This window comes from Schistocerca nitens, chromosome 1 (assembly GCF_023898315.1).
Source record: "Schistocerca nitens isolate TAMUIC-IGC-003100 chromosome 1, iqSchNite1.1, whole genome shotgun sequence".
In the NCBI taxonomy this organism is placed as follows: Eukaryota; Metazoa; Arthropoda; class Insecta; order Orthoptera; family Acrididae; genus Schistocerca; species Schistocerca nitens.
This window is the reverse complement of record NC_064614.1, coordinates 1,024,424,950-1,024,445,564: the sequence shown is the minus strand read 5'-3', so window position 1 is coordinate 1,024,445,564 and position 20,615 is coordinate 1,024,424,950. Positions and strand designations below refer to the sequence as shown.

The 20,615-nt window shown below is 43.8% G+C and overlaps 1 protein-coding gene across 1 annotated transcript in view; it reads left to right on the top strand.

The window, feature by feature from the left end:
• Positions 1-20,615, top strand: part of LOC126196460 (beta-1,3-glucosyltransferase) — a 109,480-nt gene that overhangs the window by 2,424 nt on the left and 86,441 nt on the right. The window lies entirely within an intron of this gene.

Below are 20,615 nucleotides of genomic sequence, written 5' to 3'. Positions count from 1 at the left end.
TACATTAGGGAACATATAGATAAAAATAAGGAATGACATTCATTCGCCTGCAAATACTACCTCAAAGTTTTACAATGTCTATGAGGGATTGCACTTGAGCATCTGTGTGTGCGTGAAAGTTTGCGCTAGGACTGGAGGAAAGAAAGAAAGCTATTGTTATTTTATGAGCTGTTAGTTTTAGCAGTAGTCTTATTTGTTAATGGCTAAAGGAACTAACTTTTTATTTTTATTTTTTAATTTAAGAAACAGCTGCTCTCTGGAATTGCAAAAAAATCACAAGAACAGATATAACACTTGCCATCAATCAGTTTGAGAGGAACAGGTTTTAAATTCCCATCAAGTCATCAAAGTGAAGAGTTTCCATATTTTACCTAAATAACTTGAAGCTAAATGTCGATTTGAAAAGGACACTTCATTTTCCTAACTTGCCATTGTTTTATCTGAAACTGAGCACCATGTCTAATAACTTCACAGTTGACCAGTGGGCAAACCTTAATGCATGATGCTGAAAATGGAGTCTGTTTAACTATCACAAAGTAAACACTGAAAATGCAGAAATAAGAAGTGAGGGTTTAATGGCAATTTAAACAATTCTTATTTAGACTTTTTGTGTATTCTCTGGATCAACTGAGGTCAATTCTGCGATGGTTTATAAACAGGGTCACAGCCAATATTCTATCCTGTCCTGGTCCAAGATGAGTGTGCACTATCTCGAACAACTTCATTTATGACAGGACATTTTTCCTCCCTTTAGGATTCAATAACGTTTTAACCACTATACCTGGATGAGGCATCAAGCTTTGCATTGATGTAATCTGTCAACAACCTAGAATCTCTGTTACTAGATTAGTTCACAGTTTTATTTCAGTATATCACAACTTTCAAGAACACTTAAAAAAAGGCAGTAATAACATTTATATACAAAGAAAGGTAAGGCGTAATGTATGTAAAATTGCGGCAGTTTTTCTAATGTAGTTTAGTGGAATCCTTGGGTCTCATGGACAAAGTATGTAAATGAATATAGCCTCCATCAATCCACAGTTTGGTTCTCAATGTGGTAAGGATGACCTGACTAAATGCCAGATGAAACATCACTTAATAAGCCAGCAATGGTTACAGGAACAAAGACTCCAATGGAAATCTTTTCTCTTTATTTTTATGATAAATTAACAGATGACATTGTGATGTACAATAATGTGCACATGAGGAACACTTGTGGATAGCTTTGCACATCTCATGAAGAGAGCCATCTGCTGTGTGCTGCTAGCCTGCCTCGTGTGGTCTGACCCAGCTGGAGCTGTCTGCTTACTGGTCCGCCAGCCTGCCTCAGTCTGGTGAACCTGTGGTGGCAACAGGCTGGCCTTTTTAGCCTAATTGCAGCCGACCAATAACTTGCAAACAATGACCAACCCCAGGCTGCAACAATCACTCCATGTTGTACATCTGTGTTTGCACTTCAGTACCCATCTCTTGTACATCTGGAAGAGTCATAAAATTTTATGTCCTATGCGAGTGTGTAGGATAAACTGAGGCTACAAGGGCTATTTTGCTGTAGCTTGGCAGTCGCACATAATTTTGAGTTTTTGTACAAAAGATTTAATGAAACATAATCTCAAAAAATACATTCTTTATAAACACTCATGTTTATTGTAAGCTCTCTGCATCAGACTGAGCATGGAAAAATAATTCATTCAGTCTTCAGTAATGCAGAACAAAATTGTGCAATCTTATAGTACAGTTTGGATGAGAACCACACTAAATAATAGTTTGTAAGTAGGATGAATTCTTATTTTAAACACTAGTACTCATTTTCTCTGAAACAATAAGTCCTGCACGACTAAAATTTTCTTCCACTGCGGCAGTAGAAGCAGGAACAGCTAAGTCCCTGTGCCAACCTACAAAGGGTTCAAAAGGTATGCTGTCATAATTTGCACTGGAAAAGCAACGCATCTGGGCCTTTGTTGTCTTTTTTTTAACAGTCAGTATTTTATGCTCCAATATATGGCCTTTTCTTGATGAATCTAAAATCACATCAATAAAATAAAAAAGCTAAAAGAATCCCTAGTTGTACCAGCACTTTGCACGCACAAACCAAAATATCTCCTTATGAAATATTTCACAGTGCGGTCCTTGGATGAAAAGTTCTTCGTTAACTTGCTGTGTCAGATTCAGATTAACCCCTAAGCCCTCAGTGATGGAGGTTATATTTGGTTTTCCCCCTTGATTGTTATTTCAATGCTCTATGAAGGGGCAGGCTAACAACGAATGAAACTATTCTTTAGCCAGAGATTTTATGTGCTTCAAGGACATTACAAAATATATAAAAAATCGATGAAAATAATTTTTTTCATACACTTTGGTGACCAATTTTTATAATTGCTAAACCCTTTTAGTTGATTTTATATTACAGTTAACATTTAATCAGTGGTGATAATGGTTGCTGTTATTGTATAATGGTGATGCATCAAAAGGATAATGTCCATGGTGGAGGTGGAATGATGAGGATGTCTGTGGAACATTGTGGAACCGCAGGAGGGGAAGGGGGGAGGGAGGAAATAGTATGATGGTGCAGTGCAGAATGTTTTGAGTACAACTGGGAAAATGACTGCTGCAAATTCTGCTGCCCGTGGCCACAAAACCTCCCTTCTCCCTGAAGACACTTGCTGCTTTCACTTCAGGGAACCTGTGTTCTCCCACCTCAGCATGTTTTGCTATGCTTTGTTTCCTCACCACCATTGATCGAGAGTCGCTAGTGTACAGCAGCAGCATCCTCGTGCACTCTGCACCTGAATGCATTGAGCTCCACAATGCACATGCAAATGTCTGATCTCAGCCGGCTGATCTTGATGAGTTCCATCATATATTTTGAGACATAGACATCCATGTAATACTTCTGTCAGAGACGTGGCTTAAACCAAGTATTCCCACAAGCTGATAAATCTAGACAGTTATGTCTTTCTGAGAAACAAGAATTGTAACAGACGAGGGGGTTGAGTTGGAATGTACGTACACTCTGATTTATCAGCCTCTATGCTACACACATCCAACAATAAAGATGATAAACAAGTGGTATATACGTTCATAGATATCAAATCCCCTGATAAGTGTCCTCTGCAAACCTGGTGAAGTAGGCTGGTTTTCCTGCTTCGAAACTGCTTTTTCAAGTCTCAAATCGACCTAAGAGTATATAGTTATAGTTGGTGACACTACAGTAGTCCTTCAAGTATGAAATTGAACATGATGCTTTCTTCTTCAAATGTGTCATCACTTCAACATGATCTCACCCATCATACTAATAGTAATCATAGTCTCAAAGATATATTTGCAACAAAATCCATAAACAGAGTTGTTCATACCTCTCAAATATCTGCACCTGGCAAGTCTGTCAGTGATACAATTCTCATGACATACTCACTAGAATATCCTAGAAAGAAACAATGTCTGCTTATGTACCAAGGCTTGAAACACATTAATTTATCTCAGCTTGCAACTGAGGGCCAAGAAATAGTTTAAGGGGCTGTCTTCTATTCCCTTCTCATACATAAACTAAAACTCCATGGATTTAATAAAAAACCTACTCACCTATATGACAAATATGCCCCCCTATAGGCTGGAAATGTTAGAAGGAAACCTGCATCTTGGCTTGGCTAACTGAAGGACTAAAACAGAAAATTGCGTACCACACTTGAAAATCACATTGCTTACAGGCAGAAGTGAAACAGAGTCATCAAGCTGTGAGAAATGCAAAACTCAGGCATCCCCATACATGAACCGACAACAGAAATAAACCAGCTGTCTTAGAGGAAAATCTGTGTGGTCTTGGTATAGGAAAATTAAAAGCTGCAGCTGATCGAATTGTCTCAACTGGATGACTGAACTGGCACTTCACATTTTGGGCAACCACAATTGAACCACAAATGAAACAAGAGATTCAGCAATAACTTCATGGGGGTAAACAACTGTAGCCACAAAAAAAAGGCCTATCTAAAGCATGTAACCTGCAATACCATCAAAAAAAGCCATCATGTCTATCAGATCAGCATCTACTGGACATGATGGCATCACAATCCAAATGGTGAAGCTTATTACTGGCCCACTACTGTCCATCCTCACATGTATCTTTAACCACATCTTAACCAGGAGTGTCTCCTCTGGGACCTAGGAACAGGGACTAGTTAAGCCACTACCAAAAAAGGATGTTGCCGCAGCACCCTCTAATTTTCCCATTCTTCTTGTGCTGTCCAAGGCCTTAGAATATGTAGTCTGCAACCAGACAACAAACTACCTAATTACAAACAGCCTCCTACATGAATACTAATTTGGTTTACATAAACATCACAGCACAACATCTGCCTTAATAAAGGTAACAGATGACAAGAAGCTTGCCATGTATGCATAAGAGACAACAATCACATGCTTTTTAGATTTGAGCAAAGCATTTGACAGGGTCAGCTTTGACATTTACTTGCCAAACTTAGCAGTCTAAATTTCTCGCCCAGTGCAGCGCAATGGTTTTGCTCATACCTGATGTCTTGCCAGCAATGCATCGTGCCTAGCACCATAAAGTCACACGGCAGGTAGTATCAGGCATCCCCCAGGATTCAGTATTAGTTCTTATACTCTTTCCATTGTAGGTTGGTGATGTGTCATAAGTTTTGTTCTCCTGCAAATACCACATGTGCAGTAATGACCTCCTGAGTTAAAATCCAATAATCTGAAGACAGCTATCAACACTCTCAATATTGACCTGTGTTCACTGTCAAATTGTGTGCAGGATATCAACCCACCTGGAACTCAAGTGGTACTGGTTGGTCATTCTAAGCCCATCAGCCAGAATTGTCGGGAATCCCTACCATCTTTAATCCTAAATGGGACAAGTATCAACTTCTCTCTTGCAGCAAACAGCCAAGGAGTAAAAATACACTCCTGGAAATTGAAATAAGAACACCCTGAATTCATTGTCCCAGGAAGGGGAAACTTTATTGACACATTCCTGGGGTCAGATACATCACATGATCACACTGACAGAACCACAGGCACATAGACACAGGCAACAGAGCATGCACAATGTCGGCACTAGTACAGTGTATATCCACCTTTCGCAGCAATGCAGGCTGCTATTCTCCCATGGAGACGATCGTAGAGATGCTGGATGTAGTCCTGTGGAACGGCTTGCCATGCCATTTCCACCTGGCGCCTCAGTTGGACCAGCGTTCGTGCTGGATGTGCAGACCGCGTGAGACGACGCTTCATCCAGTCCCAAACATGCTCAATGGGGGACAGATCCGGAGATCTTGCTGGCCAGGGTAGTTGACTTACACCTTCTAGAGCACGTTGGGTGGCACGGGATACATGCGGACGTGCATTGTCCTGTTGGAACAGCAAGTTCCCTTGCTGGTCTAGGAATGGTAGAACGATGGGTTCGATGACGGTTTGGATGTACCGTGCACTATTCAGTGTCCCCTCGACGATTACCAGTGGTGTACGGCCAGTGTAGGAGATCGCTCCCCACACCATGATGCCGGGTGTTGGCCCTGTGTGCCTCGGTCGTATGCAGTCCTGCTTGTGGCGCTCACCTGCACGGCGCCAAACACGCATACGACCATCATTGGCACCAAGGCAGAAGCGACTCTCATCGTTGAAGACGACACGTCTCCATTCGTCCCTCCATTCACGCCTGTCGCGACACCACTGGAGGCGGGCTGCACGATGTTGGGGCGTGAGCGGAAGACGGCCTAACGGTGTGCGGGACCGTAGTCCAGCTTCATGGAGATGGTTGCGAATGGTCCTCGCCGATACCCCAGGAGCAACAGTGTCCCTAATTTGCTGGGAAGTGGCGGTGCGGTCCCCTACGGCACTGCGTAGGATCCTACGGTCTTGGCGTGCATCCGTGCGTCGCTGCGGTCCGGTCCCAGGTCGACGGGCACGTGCACCTTCCGCCGACCACTGGCGACAACATCGATGTACTGTGGAGACCTCACGCCCGACGTGTTGAACAATTCGGCGGTACGTCCACCCGGCCTCCCGCATGCCCACTATACGCCCTCGCTCAAAGTCCGTCAACTGCACATACGGTTCACGTCCACGCTGTCGCGGCATGCTACCAGTGTTAAAGACTGCGATGGAGCTCCGTATGCCACGGCAAACTGGCTGACACTGACGGCGGCAGTGCACAAATGCTGCGCAGCTAGCGCCATTCGACGGCCAACACCGCGGTTCCTGGTGTGTCCGCTGTGCCGTGCGTGTGATCATTGCTTGTACAGCCCTCTCGCAGTGTCCGGAGCAAGTATGGTGGGTCTGACACACCGGTGTCAATGTGTTCTTTTTTCCATTTCCAGGAGTGTAGATGATTACCTAAATTGGACTGAGCGTGTAAGTTCAGTGCAAAGAGGGCTTCAGCATCTCTCCATGCACTACAAAAATATAAAAATGTCTTCCCTCTTAACCTGGAAGAGAAACTTTTCCAACACTTATACATTCCATTACTGATTACAATGATGTTATCCTGCAAGACCTTTCTCAGGAAAGCTCACAGCACCTGGAACTGATTGTGAATGCCTGTGTTCATTATATCTCTGATGTTCAGCTGTCTGATCATATGTAACCACAATATGCACAGCTAGTCTGGGTGCATGTAGACAAGTGCAGAAATTTTCATACTCTATGGCTTATCGAAATAAGCTGTCCCTCGTATCTCTCCTCGGCTTTAATTCTCATGTCTGGATAACATGAAACACCCATCCTCATCACAGCGGAATCCTTTCTGTCCTACTCCTTCATTCAGCCATTTTCTCAAAGTCCTTCTCAGTAGCAGGAACCAAACTCCAGAATAACCTACTGCATTATATTTGAGAACTGAATAACATCTCCACCTTCAGGAGACAGTTAATGGCATAGCTACTAAAGCAACAGTTATGAGTACCATTGTTCCTATATCCACTCATTATCTTTGTATGTCCTTATTTCCAACCCGACCTTCCTCATTTCCCAATGTATGTAGCCGGTGCAGTCTCCATAAATTTGCTTTCTCCAGAACTCGCTATTTCAGAAAACATATGTTTTGTACGCTTATAAATTCTTTTCATATCTGCCACTATTATTATTATTATTATTATTGCTATTCTCATACTATTATTACTTCTGTTATTATTACTACTGCTATTGCTATTACTATCACTGTTATCTCTATTAGTAGCAGCAGTACAAGTAGTATCAGTATTGTCTAATTAGTTCATAGACATTATTATTTACTCATATTGTCACTACAGACGGTACCCGCCAGGTTAGCCGAGAGCACTAATGCGCTGCTTTCTGGACTCAGGTAGGCACACCAGCCCTAGATCGAATCTGTCCGGTGGATTAACGACAAGAGCCAGTGTGCCAGTCAGCCTGAATGTGGTTTTTAGGCGGTTTTCCACATCCCACTAGGTGAATACTGGGCTGGTCCCCATGTACCACCTCAGATACACGACTCACAGACATCTGAACATGTCCGCATTATTCCAAGAGTTACACTAGACGCAGACAGCTGGGGTACACTAATTCCGTCCCGGGGGGTACAGGGTAGCAGCGGCAAGGGCGTCTGGCCACCCCTTAACACTGATCTTGCCAAATCCGTTCCTAACCATGCTGACCCTGCAACCGCAGGATGAAGACATAAGCAAAAGAAGCAGCAAAAGAAGATTGTCACTATAGAAACTCAAATCATTTTCATTCTATTTTTCATATTAAAATAGTTATTTCTTAGGAAATTATGATGTGAAAAAGATGTGTGAAACCCTGGTCTGCTGTATAAGTGTGTCAGATGGCCCTAAACCGAACGGGGTGGCGCGGTGGTTAGACAATGGACTCGCATTCGGGAGGACGATGGTTCAATCCCGTGTCCGGCCATCCTGATTTAGGTTTTCCATGATTTCCCTACATCACTCCAGGAAAATGCCGGGATGGTTCCTCTGAAAGGGCACGGCCGACTTCCTTCCCCATCCTTCCCTAATCCGATGAGACCGATGACCACACTGTCTGGTCTCCTTCCCCGAACAACCAAACCAATCAGATGGCCCTAATCAGATCAGGTTAAATAAAGAAATAAAATGAGTGTGAAAGATAAAAGTAACCAGATTTGTATCATTGTTCTAAAATTTCAAAAAGTATATGCCACCATTAAAATGGGCGTATCGAACCAGGCTTGCACTGGGTTTGAAGTATATTGACAGGCAGAAAAGAACACATTATCCTTAATTAAGACACGTTCACAGAGACAGGTAATATTAGTAGCAATCTCAGACTTTTGACAGATGACAAGTTTTGCTATAAGGCACTATTATTCAATCAAAATTAAAATAACATACACTTATATATGTAGAAAGTCAACTTAATACTGATATTGGCAACTTATTCTTCATATAGGCTAATGAAATATGAAATTTTGCAATTAATGAGATATTAAATTATAGTAGTGTTTGAGACCACAATTAACATATCGTAACTGAGAGTAAAAGTAGTAGATGATGTAAATGGAATGATCACATACGCTCAGCTAAAGTTAAAAAAAAAAAAAAAAAGGCAAGCTCTAGTGAAAAAGTGCATTTAATGTATGGAACAGTTTTGTTGTGAAACACTTGGATGGCGTGTTTGGAGATGATTTTTAAGTTTTTATGGGAATGCTGTCAGGTTTCTCGAACATTTTCGTGCATGTAATTATGCGATGATTGCTGTTTAGTGTATAAAATTGACTGATGGCCATTGTATGTGATACTATGATCTATAAAGGATCACATTTCTCCCAAATGTAACTAATTAAATAACTTATGAAAAGTATGTATTATGATATTTAATGTCTCCTACAGCTATCTGAAATTGGTATTGATACATCTGCTTGAAGAAAGATTAGATGTTAGGTGAAAAACTGCCTCATGGAAGAGGATTGTGGTTTACTTGTTAATAACTATAATATAATGTGAATAGATAAAAATCTCACTTATCAGTTGGTGACAGGAGAAAACACAGAAAAATGTGGAAGTCTTTGAACTTTCATAACCAGTGACTTCTTCCTCTGGAAGAGAGATTGAAGCGAAGGGAAGATGGATGAAAGATAAGGACTGGCGAGGTTTAGGATCTTGGAAGAGTTATGGAAAAGTCACTCAGAACCCCGAGTGAGGGGAGACTTTCTGGATGGGATGGAAGGAAAGCTGATTGTTGGTACCTGCCATAGATGAGATTTGAAAATCTGAGAACTTCAAGATGGAAGATAGTACAATACGAAAGACAAAGATCACTGAAAAAAAAAGAGTCAATAAGAGTCGAAAGCAGTGAAGTGTATTATGGGGAATAAGCAGTTCAGAAAATAAACAGTGAAAAATATAAAAGAATGAAGAAAAGGAATAGTCACAGAAATGCTAAGACTTTTGAAATTAATGTAAAGTGGTAAGAACCAAGCACATTTTTTAAAGCCAGTTCCCACTTGCAGAGTTCTGAGAAACTGGCATCAGGAGGGAGAATTCAGATGACGTGTGGTGAAACAGGTCCTGAGGTCATGAGTTTCATTTTGTAGAGCATGGTCTTTAACAGGATATTGTTTATTGCCATTACATAATCTACGTCTATGCCCATTCATCCTTACTGATCACTTGATGGTAGTCATACCATTGTAGCAGGTCAAACAGCATTTACATAACAGCTGGTACATATTCAAAAAGATTTCGGGCTTGCAGCCGGTCATCGTTAGCTTCCATCCGCGATATTTCGACTGGGCAACTGCCAGCCATCCTCAGGTGAGCCATCGAAGACACGAAAACGCCCTCCGTCACGGTTCATAAGATGTCTGTCATGTAACTAAAAGGATGTTGCTGTGGCCAAAATTGTTGTCATGTCATACTCCATTGAGTGTCCAGTGGAAATACAATGCTCAGCAATTGCAGACTTGCTAGGTTGGAGAAGGCGAGTACAGCGTTGAGGTTCAGTGTAATGTTCTTCCACTGTTCGCAATGTTTGTCCTATATGTGACATGCCACACTGACAAGGTATTTTATAAATTCCCACCTTCCACAATACCAGATCGTCTTTCACTGATCCCAGCAGGTCGGAAATCTACAATGGTGGATGGAAAATCACTTTCACTTCGAAACCGTGGAGGATTCTTGCAGTTTTGAAGGAAATGTTGCCAACAAAGGGAAGAAAAGCTAAAGATTTAGTAAGCATGCTCTCTTCTTTCTCCACTCCCTGATTCTTTGGCTTAGTTGCAATTGCCTTGCTAATTTGCCGGGTAGAATATCCATTCTCTTTGAAAACCCTCTTCAGGTGGGCAAGCTCTTCAGGCATACTATCTGCATCTGACACTACATGAGGTCTGTGTACAAGTGTTTTAGGTACACTCATTGTTTGCAATGGGTGATGGCAGTGGGACGAATTTAAATACAAATTAGTATGTGTGGACTTCCGGTAAACTGAATGCTCCAGAGAGCCATCACTCCTCTGTCTAACTAGCACATCCAAGAAAGGAAGGCAACCATTTTTCTCTAATTCCATGGTAAACCGAATGTTCTCATGAATGGAGTTGAGGTGATATAAAAATTCCATTAATTTGTCTTCTCCATGAGGCCACACTACGAAAGTATCATCCACGTACCTCCAAAAAACAGTTGGTTTGAGGGCTTCTGATTCAAGTGCTCTCTCGTCAAAATCCTCCATAAAAAGGTTGGCCACCAAGTGAGACAAAGGGCTAACCATGGCGACACCGTCAGTCTGTTCAAAATATTTTTGGTTGAACATAAAATATGTGGAGGAGAGAGTGTGGCGAAACAGAGCAGTGATTCCCACCTGAAACTTATTGCCAGTCAGTGCCAAGGAGTCTGCGAGGGGTACCTTTGTAAAAAGAGACACCACATCAAAACTAACTAAAAGATCAGAAGTACTTAGGTGAAGAGCCCTCTAGTCTGTTGATGAAATCGGCCGAGTTTCGTATGTGATGTGGACATTTGCCCACAAATGGCCTCAGCAAGGATGCAAGATATTTGGCTAAATCATAAGTAGGGGCCCCAATATTGCTCACTATTGGCCGTAAGGTTAGTCCGTCTTTATGTACCTTCGGAAGGCCATACAGTCTTGGAGGTATGCTGCCATAAGGTCTTAAGCGCTTGATCGTCTCTGGAGGCAACAAGGAAGAATTCAGGAGTGTAGATGTCTTCCGTTGCACATGTCCTGTAGGATCGTTATCAATCTTCCTGTAGGCAGAATCACTTAGTAGACCATACATCTTATCCACATACAAACTGAGAGGTAACAGTACAGTTAAATTGCCTTTATCGGCCTTCAATACCACAACGTCTGGATCTTCTCGGAGATTTCGCAGTGCAGCCCTTTCTGAGGAGGTTACGTTACTGTGTTGAGGAGGAACTTTGAGAAGAGCACGGCAAGTTTCCCTCCTTACTTCTTCTGCAGTTTCCATAGGAAGGCGTCATACAGCTTCTTCAGCACCACTCACAAAACTTATCAAAGGTGGTGCTCTAGGTGTAGGTGCAAAATTCAAACCCTTACTTAATACAGACAGCGTCACGTCGTCCAAATTCTTGTCTGTGAAGTTAACAATGGAACATCGTGCTGTAATCCCCTGTAGTGACGACTGTTGTGGCACCAGACGATCAAATTTTGACATCTGCCGAGAACTTGCATCCTTGTGTACCCACTCAAATTTGGCGGAAGTCACTCCATCAACCCAGTCCCATGATACAGTAGACAGATGTGCTGCAATCTTCAGATGCAGGTGGAACAATTCTTCTGAAATGGCATCCAATCTCCGTCTTGTGTGGCAAATCCTCTCTTTAACAATAACGTGACTGGCCTTTTCCGTTATCTTCCGTGCAGTGGCAGTCTTAATAAAATGCATCACTCTGTCAAATTTTGGTATTATGCCATGGTCCCGATATCTCAATAAAAAGGTCAAAGAACACAAAAGCTTAGCTCTCTTACCACGTAGTTTATCAAAACTTCTTACATGTGAGGCCATCTCCTCCCCGTAAAGTCATCTGATGTGAAATTTAAAATTTTCCAGGCGAACTAAATATTCAAAAAGATTTCGGGCTTGCAGCAGGTCATTGTTAGCTTCCGTCCACGATATTTCGACTGGACAACTGCCAGCCATCCTCAGGTGAGCCATCGAAGACTGACAAAAACGCCCACCCTTCCACAATATATAGCATGCAGTGAGTATTCCACGCATGCGTCAAAATCATATTGACAGACAAACTACACCACCCGCTGGCAGCGTCCTCGCTGGTGGAACTGCAGAACTCAGCTGTCTTCGGCGTTGTAAATCGCTGCGACCATCAGAGTACTCTGACATCTTCATCTGGAGCAGATCTTAGAGACGATGGGGTTCCACGCATTATCTAGCTGGTAGCCATTGTCACGGTTCATAAGATTGTCTGTCATGTAACTAAAAAGATGTTGCTGTGGCCAAAATTGTTGTCCATAAGATTGTCTGTCATGTAACTAAAAAGATGTTGCTGTGGCCAAAATTGTTGTCATGTCATACTCCATTGAGTGTCCAGTGGAAATGCAATGCTCAGCAATTGCAGACCTGCTAGGTTGGAGAAGGTGAGTACAGCGTTGAGGTTCAGTGTAACGTTCTTCCACTGTTCACAATGTTTGTCCCATATATGACATGCCACACTGACAAGGTATTTTATAAATTCCCGCCTTCCGCAATACCATATCGTCTTTCACTGATCCCAGCAGGTCGGAAATCTTCAATGGTGGATGGAAAATCACTTTCACTTCGAAACCGTGGAGGATTCTTGCAGTTTTGAAGGAAATGTTGCCAACAAAGGGAAGAAAAGCTAAAGATTTAGTAGGCATGCTCTCTTCTTTCTCCACTCCCTGATTCTTTGGCTTAATTGCAAGTGCCTTGCTAATTTGCCGGGTAGAATATCCATTCTCTTTGAAAACCCTCTTCAGGTGGGCAAGCTCTTCAGGCAAACTATCTGCATCTGCCACTACATGAGCTCTGTGTACAAGTGTTTTAAGTACACTCATTGTTTGCGATGGGTGATGGCAGCTGGATGAATTTAAATACAAATCAGTATGTGTGGGCTGCCGATAAACTGAATGCCCCAGAGAGCCATCACTCCTCTGTCTAACTAGCACATCCAAGAAAGGGAGGCAACCATTTTTCTCTAATTCCATGGTAAACCGAATGTTCTCATGAATGGAGTTGAGGTGCTCTAAAAATTCCATTAATTTGTCTTCTCCATGAGGCCACACTACGAAAATATCACCCACGTACCTCCAAGGAGGTCAAGTTGATGGTCTACCACTGTGACGTAAAGCCATATATCCCTCCCCCGATGCAATGCTTTAAGTGCTGGAAGTTTGGCCATATGTCTTCTCACTGTACTTCCAGCATTACCTGTCGGTATTGTGAATGTTGTTCATATCCCAATTCTCTCTGTGCCTTGCCCCCCCCCCCCCCCCCCCCAATCTGTGTCAACTATGGAGGGCACCATTCGCCTAATGGAATACAAGACCCTGGACCTACTGACCTACACTGAGGCTAAGAGAAAATATGAGAGGCTACATCCTGTGCATATGACGTCAACCTACGCCGCTGCTTCTACAATTCTACCATCTTCCGTTCTGCCGCGTACCTCTGAGCCGTGAGACTCCCCCTGCCCTATTGATGGTGTGTAGTGTGGGGACTTCCCTTCCTGTTGCTCCTGCACAACCTACTTCAGGAGCAAACACCCCCCCCCCCCCCTCCCAAACCATCGGGAGTCAGTCACCACTTCTCAGCCGGAGAAGCGTAAGTCTTCTTCGGCTCCTCTCGCCAGGAAGGGATCCCTTGGGCCACTCCCTTCCCAGGTTCCTACCAGTGGCAAAGCTGACACCCGCCAGTGGCTGAAGCAACCATGGGTAGCTGGTCGTAGAGCTTCGCAGTCCTCATCAGTCCCTGAGACTGAATCAGTGAAGCCCTCCCAGCCGGACAAACCTAAGAAGCAGTGAGAGTAACCTAAAAAGCAAAAGACCCCCAAGAACCAAGACATTGTGGCGGCACCCACACCACCACTACCTGCAAGCTCTTTGTCTGAGGATGAGGTGGAGATTCTGGCATCTGCTGAGGACCTAGCTCTCACTGGGCCCTCAGACTCAATGGATGTCGATCTCACAGATACTCATCTGGTAGCGGCAGGTGACCCTGAGGGTTAGACTGCCTCATTGAGTGTTTCATGCCTTCCCAGTCTCACGATTACGTAATCCTCCAGCAGAACTGCGGTGGGTTTTTCCACCACCTGGCTGAGCTACGGCAGCTGTTAAGCTTTACACCTGCTATCTGCATTGTGCTCCAGGAAACCTGGTTTCCGGCAATGTGGACCCCTGCCCTCCGCAGCTATAAGGGATATTACAGGAACTGTAGCGACCATAATAGTGTGTCAGCTGGAGTTTGTGTCTGTGTTCTGAACTCAATATGTAGTGAACCTGTGCCCCTTCAAACCCTTCTTGAAGCTGTGGCTGTCAGGATAAGAATGACACAGGAAATAACTGTCTGCTTTGTGTATCTTCCTCCAGATGGTGCAGTACCCTTGAACGTATTGGCTGCACTGGTTGAGCAACTCCCTAAACCTTTCCTTCTTTTGGGAGATTTTAACATGCATAACCCCTTGTGGAGTGGCGCCATGCTTACTGGCCGAGGTAGGGAGGTCGAAAATTTACTGTTACTACTTGACCTCAGTCTCTTAAATACACGTGCCCCCACACATTTCAGTGTGCCACATGGTACATATTTGGTCATTGATCTCTCAGTTTGCCTTGCTGACCTTCTCCCATCTATCCACTGGAGAGCACATGATGACCTGTGTGGTAGTGACTACTTACCCATCTTCCTGTCAATCCCCAAGCATCATACCCATGGACACCTACCCAGATGGGCTTTAAACAAGGCAGACTGGGAAGCCTTCACCTCTGCTGTCACCACTGAATCTCACCCACATGGTGCCATCGATGTTGTCATTGAGCAGGTCACTACAATGATCGTTTCTGTGGCAGAAAATGTGATCCCTCATTCTTTACGGTGCCCCCGGCGAAAGACAGTCCATTGGTGGTCGCTGGAAGTTGCTGAGGCAATTAAAGAGTGTCAGCGAGCTCTACAGTGACATAAGCGGCACTCTTCCCTAGAGCACCTAATAGTCTTTAAGTGGCTCCGTGCCCATGTTCACCAGCTTATAAAACGAAGGAAAGAGGCGTGTTGGGAGAGGTATGTGTCGACCATTGTGTGCCATACATCACCTTCCCAAGTCTGGACAAAGATCAGATGTCTTTTTGGGTACCAGACCCCCAACAGGTGTCTCTGGCATTAACGTCAATGGTGTGTTATCTACCGACACAAACGCTATTGCTGAACACTTTGCTGAGCACTATGCTCAAGCCTCGGCATCGGAGAATACCCCCCAGCCTTTCACACTCTCAAACGGCAGATGGGAAGGAAAGTCCTCTCGTTCACTACACACCACAGTGAGCTGTATAACGCCTCATTTACAGAGTGGGAGCTCCTCAGCGCCCTAGCATGTTGCCCCGACACTTCTCTTGGGCTGGATCGAACCCACAGTCAAATGATTAAACGTCTCTTGTCTGACTACAAGCGACATCTCCTCATCATGTTCAACCAGATCTGGTGTGATGGCGTCTTTCCATCACAATGGCAGGAGAGCACCATCATTCCAGTGCTCAAACCCGGTCAAAACCAGCTTGATGTGGGTAGCTACCGGCCCATCAGCCTCACCAACTTTCTTTGTAAGCTGCTGGAACATATGGTGTGTCGGCAGGTGGGTTGGGTCCTGTAGTCATGTGGCCTACTGGCTCCATGTCAGGGCGGCTTCCGCCAGGGTTGCTCTACCACTGATAATCTTGTGTCCCTCGAGTCTGCCATTCAAAGAGCCTTTTCAGACGTCAACATCTGGTTGCCGTCTTTTTTGACTTATGTAAAGCGTACGACATGACCTAGAGACATCATATCCTTACCACATTGTATGAGTGGGGTCTCCGGGGCCCACTCCCAATTTTTACTCAAAACTTCCTGTCGCTCCATACTTTCCACGTTCAAGTCGGTGCCTCCCATAGTTCCCCCCATATCCAGGAGAATGGCATTCTGCAGGGCTCCATATTGAGTGTCTCTCTATTTTTAGAGGCTATTAACGGTCTAGCAGCAGCTGTAGGGCCGTCGGTCTCACCTTCTCTGTATGTGGATGACTTCTGCATTTCGTTCTGCTCCTCCAGTACTGGTGTTGCTGAGTGGTGCCTACAGGGAACCATTCACAAAGTGCAGTGATGGGCTCTAGCCCACAGCTTCCAGTTTTCAGCTGCGAAGTTTTGTGTCATGCATTTCTGTCGGTGTTGCACCATTCATCCAGAACCAGAACTTTACCTTAATGACGATCCACTCACTGTAGTGGAGACATATCGATTCTTCGGACTGGTTTTTGATGCCCGATTGACTTGGCTACTTCATCTTTGTCAGCTTAAGCAGAAGTGCTGGCAGCACCTCACTGATCTGCTGCCTGAGCAACACCAACTGGGGTGCTGATTGCTCTACAGAGCCCTTGTTCAATCCCTTCTTGACTATGGGAATCTGGTTTAAAGTTTGGCGGCGTGCTCAGCATTGCGTTTACTTGAACCAGTGCACCACTGTGGTGTTGTTTGCCTAGAGATGGGAGCTTTTTGAACGAGTCTGGTGACCAGTGTCCTGGTGGAGGCTGGAGTCACTCCATTGAAGGTTAGGCACGCACAACTGCCTGCCAGTTACGTTGCACACGTTTGTAGTTCTCCTGCACATCCAAATTACCGTCTCGTTTTCCCAATCATGGTGGTTCATCTCCCACATCAGCGGCCCAGGTCAGGGCTTACGAGTGCAGTTTGCATCCAGTCCCTTCTGTCTGAACTGGAGTCCTTCCCGTTACCACCTCTCCTTGAGGTCCATTCAGGTACACCTCCATGGTGTACACCTCAGCCGCAGATTCTTGTGGACCTCTCACATGGCCCTAAGGACTCCATTAATCCTGCAGCTCTCCGCTATCACTTCCTCCCAATTCTCGACATGTACCGGTGCCATGAAGCGGTTTACACCAATGGCTCTATGGCTGATGGTCACATGGGCTTTGCGTATGTTCATGAAGGATGTACTGAACAGCACTCCTTACCAGATGGCTGCAGTGTTTTCACTGCAGAACTGGTGGCCATATCTCGTGCTCTTGAGCACATCTGCTCATGCCCTGGCGAGTTATTTCTCCTGTGTACTGACGTCTTGAGCAGCCTACAACCTATCAACCATATTACCTTCACCATCCTTTGGTAGCATCCATTGAGGAGTCCATCTATGGAGATGGGCATTTCCGAAACTGACCTGCATTCCATCTTAATGCCACAGGGTGTCTTGGCTTTGGGAGATGGAATGGCACAACAGTATGCAGAACAAACTGCATGTCATTAAGGAGACTACAAATGTGTGGAAGTCTGCCATACGTTCCTCATACAGGGAATCAGTTGTCTTCTGCCAGCTCCGCATTGGCCATATGTGGCTAATGCAAGTTTACCTCCTCCATCATGAGGACCCACCTCTGTGTTGCTGTGGCTCACAAATGACAGTCATCAACCGCGTGCTGGACTGTCCACTTTTAGCCGCTCAGCGGCAGACTTTTAACTTTCCCAGCACGCTACCTTTGGTGTTGAGCGACAATGCCTCAACAGCACCTTTAGTTTTGCATTTTATTCGTGAGTGTGGGTTTTATCATTTGATCTAAGTTTTAGCGCATGTCCTTCGTCCCTCTGTGTCCTCCACCTCAGTGCTTTTAGGCTGGAGGTTTCAGTGTGTTGTGGAGTGGCTGGCTTCTCCTTTTTATTCTCATGGTCAGCCAGCCTTGGTAATCTGCTCTCTTGTTTTGATCTCTTCTGCATGTTTCTTGCACCTCTCTCTGGCTTTCTTATCTGATTTTGTCCATTTTGGTGTTTGTTTCCCTTCTGTCATTCTTGTGGTTTCCTCCTTTCTTCCAGCTGTGTTTTGTTTGTCTCGATTATTTTACTCCCACCCTTGTGGAACTATTTTAATCGGAACAAGGGACTGATGACCTAGCAGTTTGGTCCCTCCCCCCCCCCCCCCCCAACCCCCTCTTTTAAACCAACCAATCAACCAAAATGGCTACCACCAATTATGCTCTAAAATAATGTGCATCTACTTTCATTCATTAACAGAGAGCGAGACCTTCCTCTTACTGAGGAACAGGGAAAACATCTTATGTTTTTTAACATTTGAAAATAAAAATACATGGCAGTAGGTGTAGGCTCTACGCTGGGCTACCGCTTCACATATTCATTTTGAAGAAATGAAAACATAAAAGCAAGAAATTCAAAAGGTACATCCACACATTATGACTCAGTGGATGATATTTGCCCCACTTTCCCTGTATGTGGTATAAATCTTCGATATGGTGCCTCTTGAAACACCAAACACTTTTGCTACCATTGATTTGGAAGGATCCACTTTACAAACAGCAAAGGTTTGCCCACATTTGAATTCGCTTAGCTTCTACATAATGCACTCACATTTACACAGAATACCATTCTGACCACAACTGACACTCGCAACACATTTACAGTGTTGCACAGACACCTTTTATGATCAAATACAACAGCACCACCTGCAGGCTTGGTTCACTTCTTACATGTACGCAAGTATTTTAACATGTGGCTGGGAAACATATGCTTTAGGACGTGGTCCTATTGCATTTGTCTCAGTTGAAAGAAACATAGATTTACTCAAAAGCAGCAGAACTTTATGTGGTCCACTTATTTGCACACTTGTCTATATGTTGACGTCTTATAGCCAAAGTTATTGGCTCCCCAAACAATGCAACTAAATAAATCAGCATGGTTTCATGAGCTTATCAGCTTTGTGAATTGGAACTGGTAAAATATCTGCCATTCTCATTTAACCTGGTTCTGTGCGAATGTTGATTACTAAAAGTAAATAAAGATGACATTGGTATGAAACCTGAGCATCCTACCGCACACCTGATGAGGTGTTCACTGTTTAAAACCACTTTGGCAATGTGAAGCAGCTCAAAACAATGTGTATTTCTTCAGTGGCTGCATGGCCTTATGAGTAATACTCGTACATCTGTAGTATGATACTATTATTGGCATTTCGTGTCCCGTACAGTATCTGATCAAAAGTATCTGATCACACCTATGTAATGAAATTGAACAATAGATGCCATGAGAGGCAGACCTGCCAGTATGAAAGGAGGTGGGAAGTATTGTCTTGTCAACAGAGTATCAGAATTAACAGAATGGGTTGGTCAGGAGAGCACAGTGACTTTGAACATGAACTGGTCACCTGAGTAACAAATCCATCAGAGGCATTTCAAGCCTTGTAAAGCTGCCCAAGAAGACTGTTGATAATGTGATTGTGAAGTGGGAAAACAAACGAACAGCCATAGTTAAAACAAGACCAGGCAGACCTAATGTACTGGCACACAGGAACCATCAACCATTGTGGTGGATGGTTGTGAAAGACTGGATGAAATCGGCTGAAGGAATCACTCATGATTTTCAAACTCCTACCAGCAGTCCATCTAGCACATTGACAGTGCATAGGGAATTAAAAAGAGTGGGTTATGATGTCCAAGCCAGCTCCTCATAAGCCACATGTTTCTATAATCAGTGCTTAGCAACATTACACTTAAGAAAATACTAAATGCAGAAGGATATGAATCCATTTTACAGCATTGTGTACTGCCTATAGTAGTGCAACACTTCAGAGATGATGATTGTCTATATCAGTGCGATAATGTGCCGCTCATAAAGTACCATCTGTGTGGCTTTAATTTGTATACAATAACATTCGTTAAATGGACTGACATGCCCAGAGTCCCAACCTGAACCAAGTGGAACACCTTTGGGATGAGTTAGAATGCCAGCTTCCTTCCAGATTCCAGCATCCAAAATCACTAATTTCTCTGGTTTTGGTTCTTGAGGGAGAATGGGCTGCCATTCCTCCACAGACATTCAGATTTCTCATTGAAAGTGCCCCCAGCAGAGATGAAACCACCATAAAGACAAAGGATAGACACACCTCATATTAATGTCCACTAATTGGTATCTAGAGACTTTTGATAAGATAGTGTATATACATAACCCACATGGTTCACATATTTTTAATAGTACCATATAGGCCTACTGTCCTTTCACATCACTATACTTCTATGCATCATACTGATTCTCATTGTTTGCCACCAACCATTCTATACCCGAGGGTGGTTTGAAAAGTTCTCACAACTACCATGAGAGGTCAGGGTTAGTGCAACAAGTTGTTCACATGATATTCATTGGACTGTTGCCTGTAAATATGTGCCACACCAGTGCTCTTGGAAGATAGCTGTGACGGTGACATGGCTGTGTTGTTGTTCCTGTGTAGTGAATTGCGAAGATGGAAAAAATTGAAATTCAAGCAATGATTAAGTACTTTGTAAAGGAAGGTATGAAAGCAAAGGACATTCATGCCGATTTTCAGAATACACTGGGGGACTCTGCACCTTCATACTCAACTGTTGCCAAGTGGACAAATGAATTTAAAT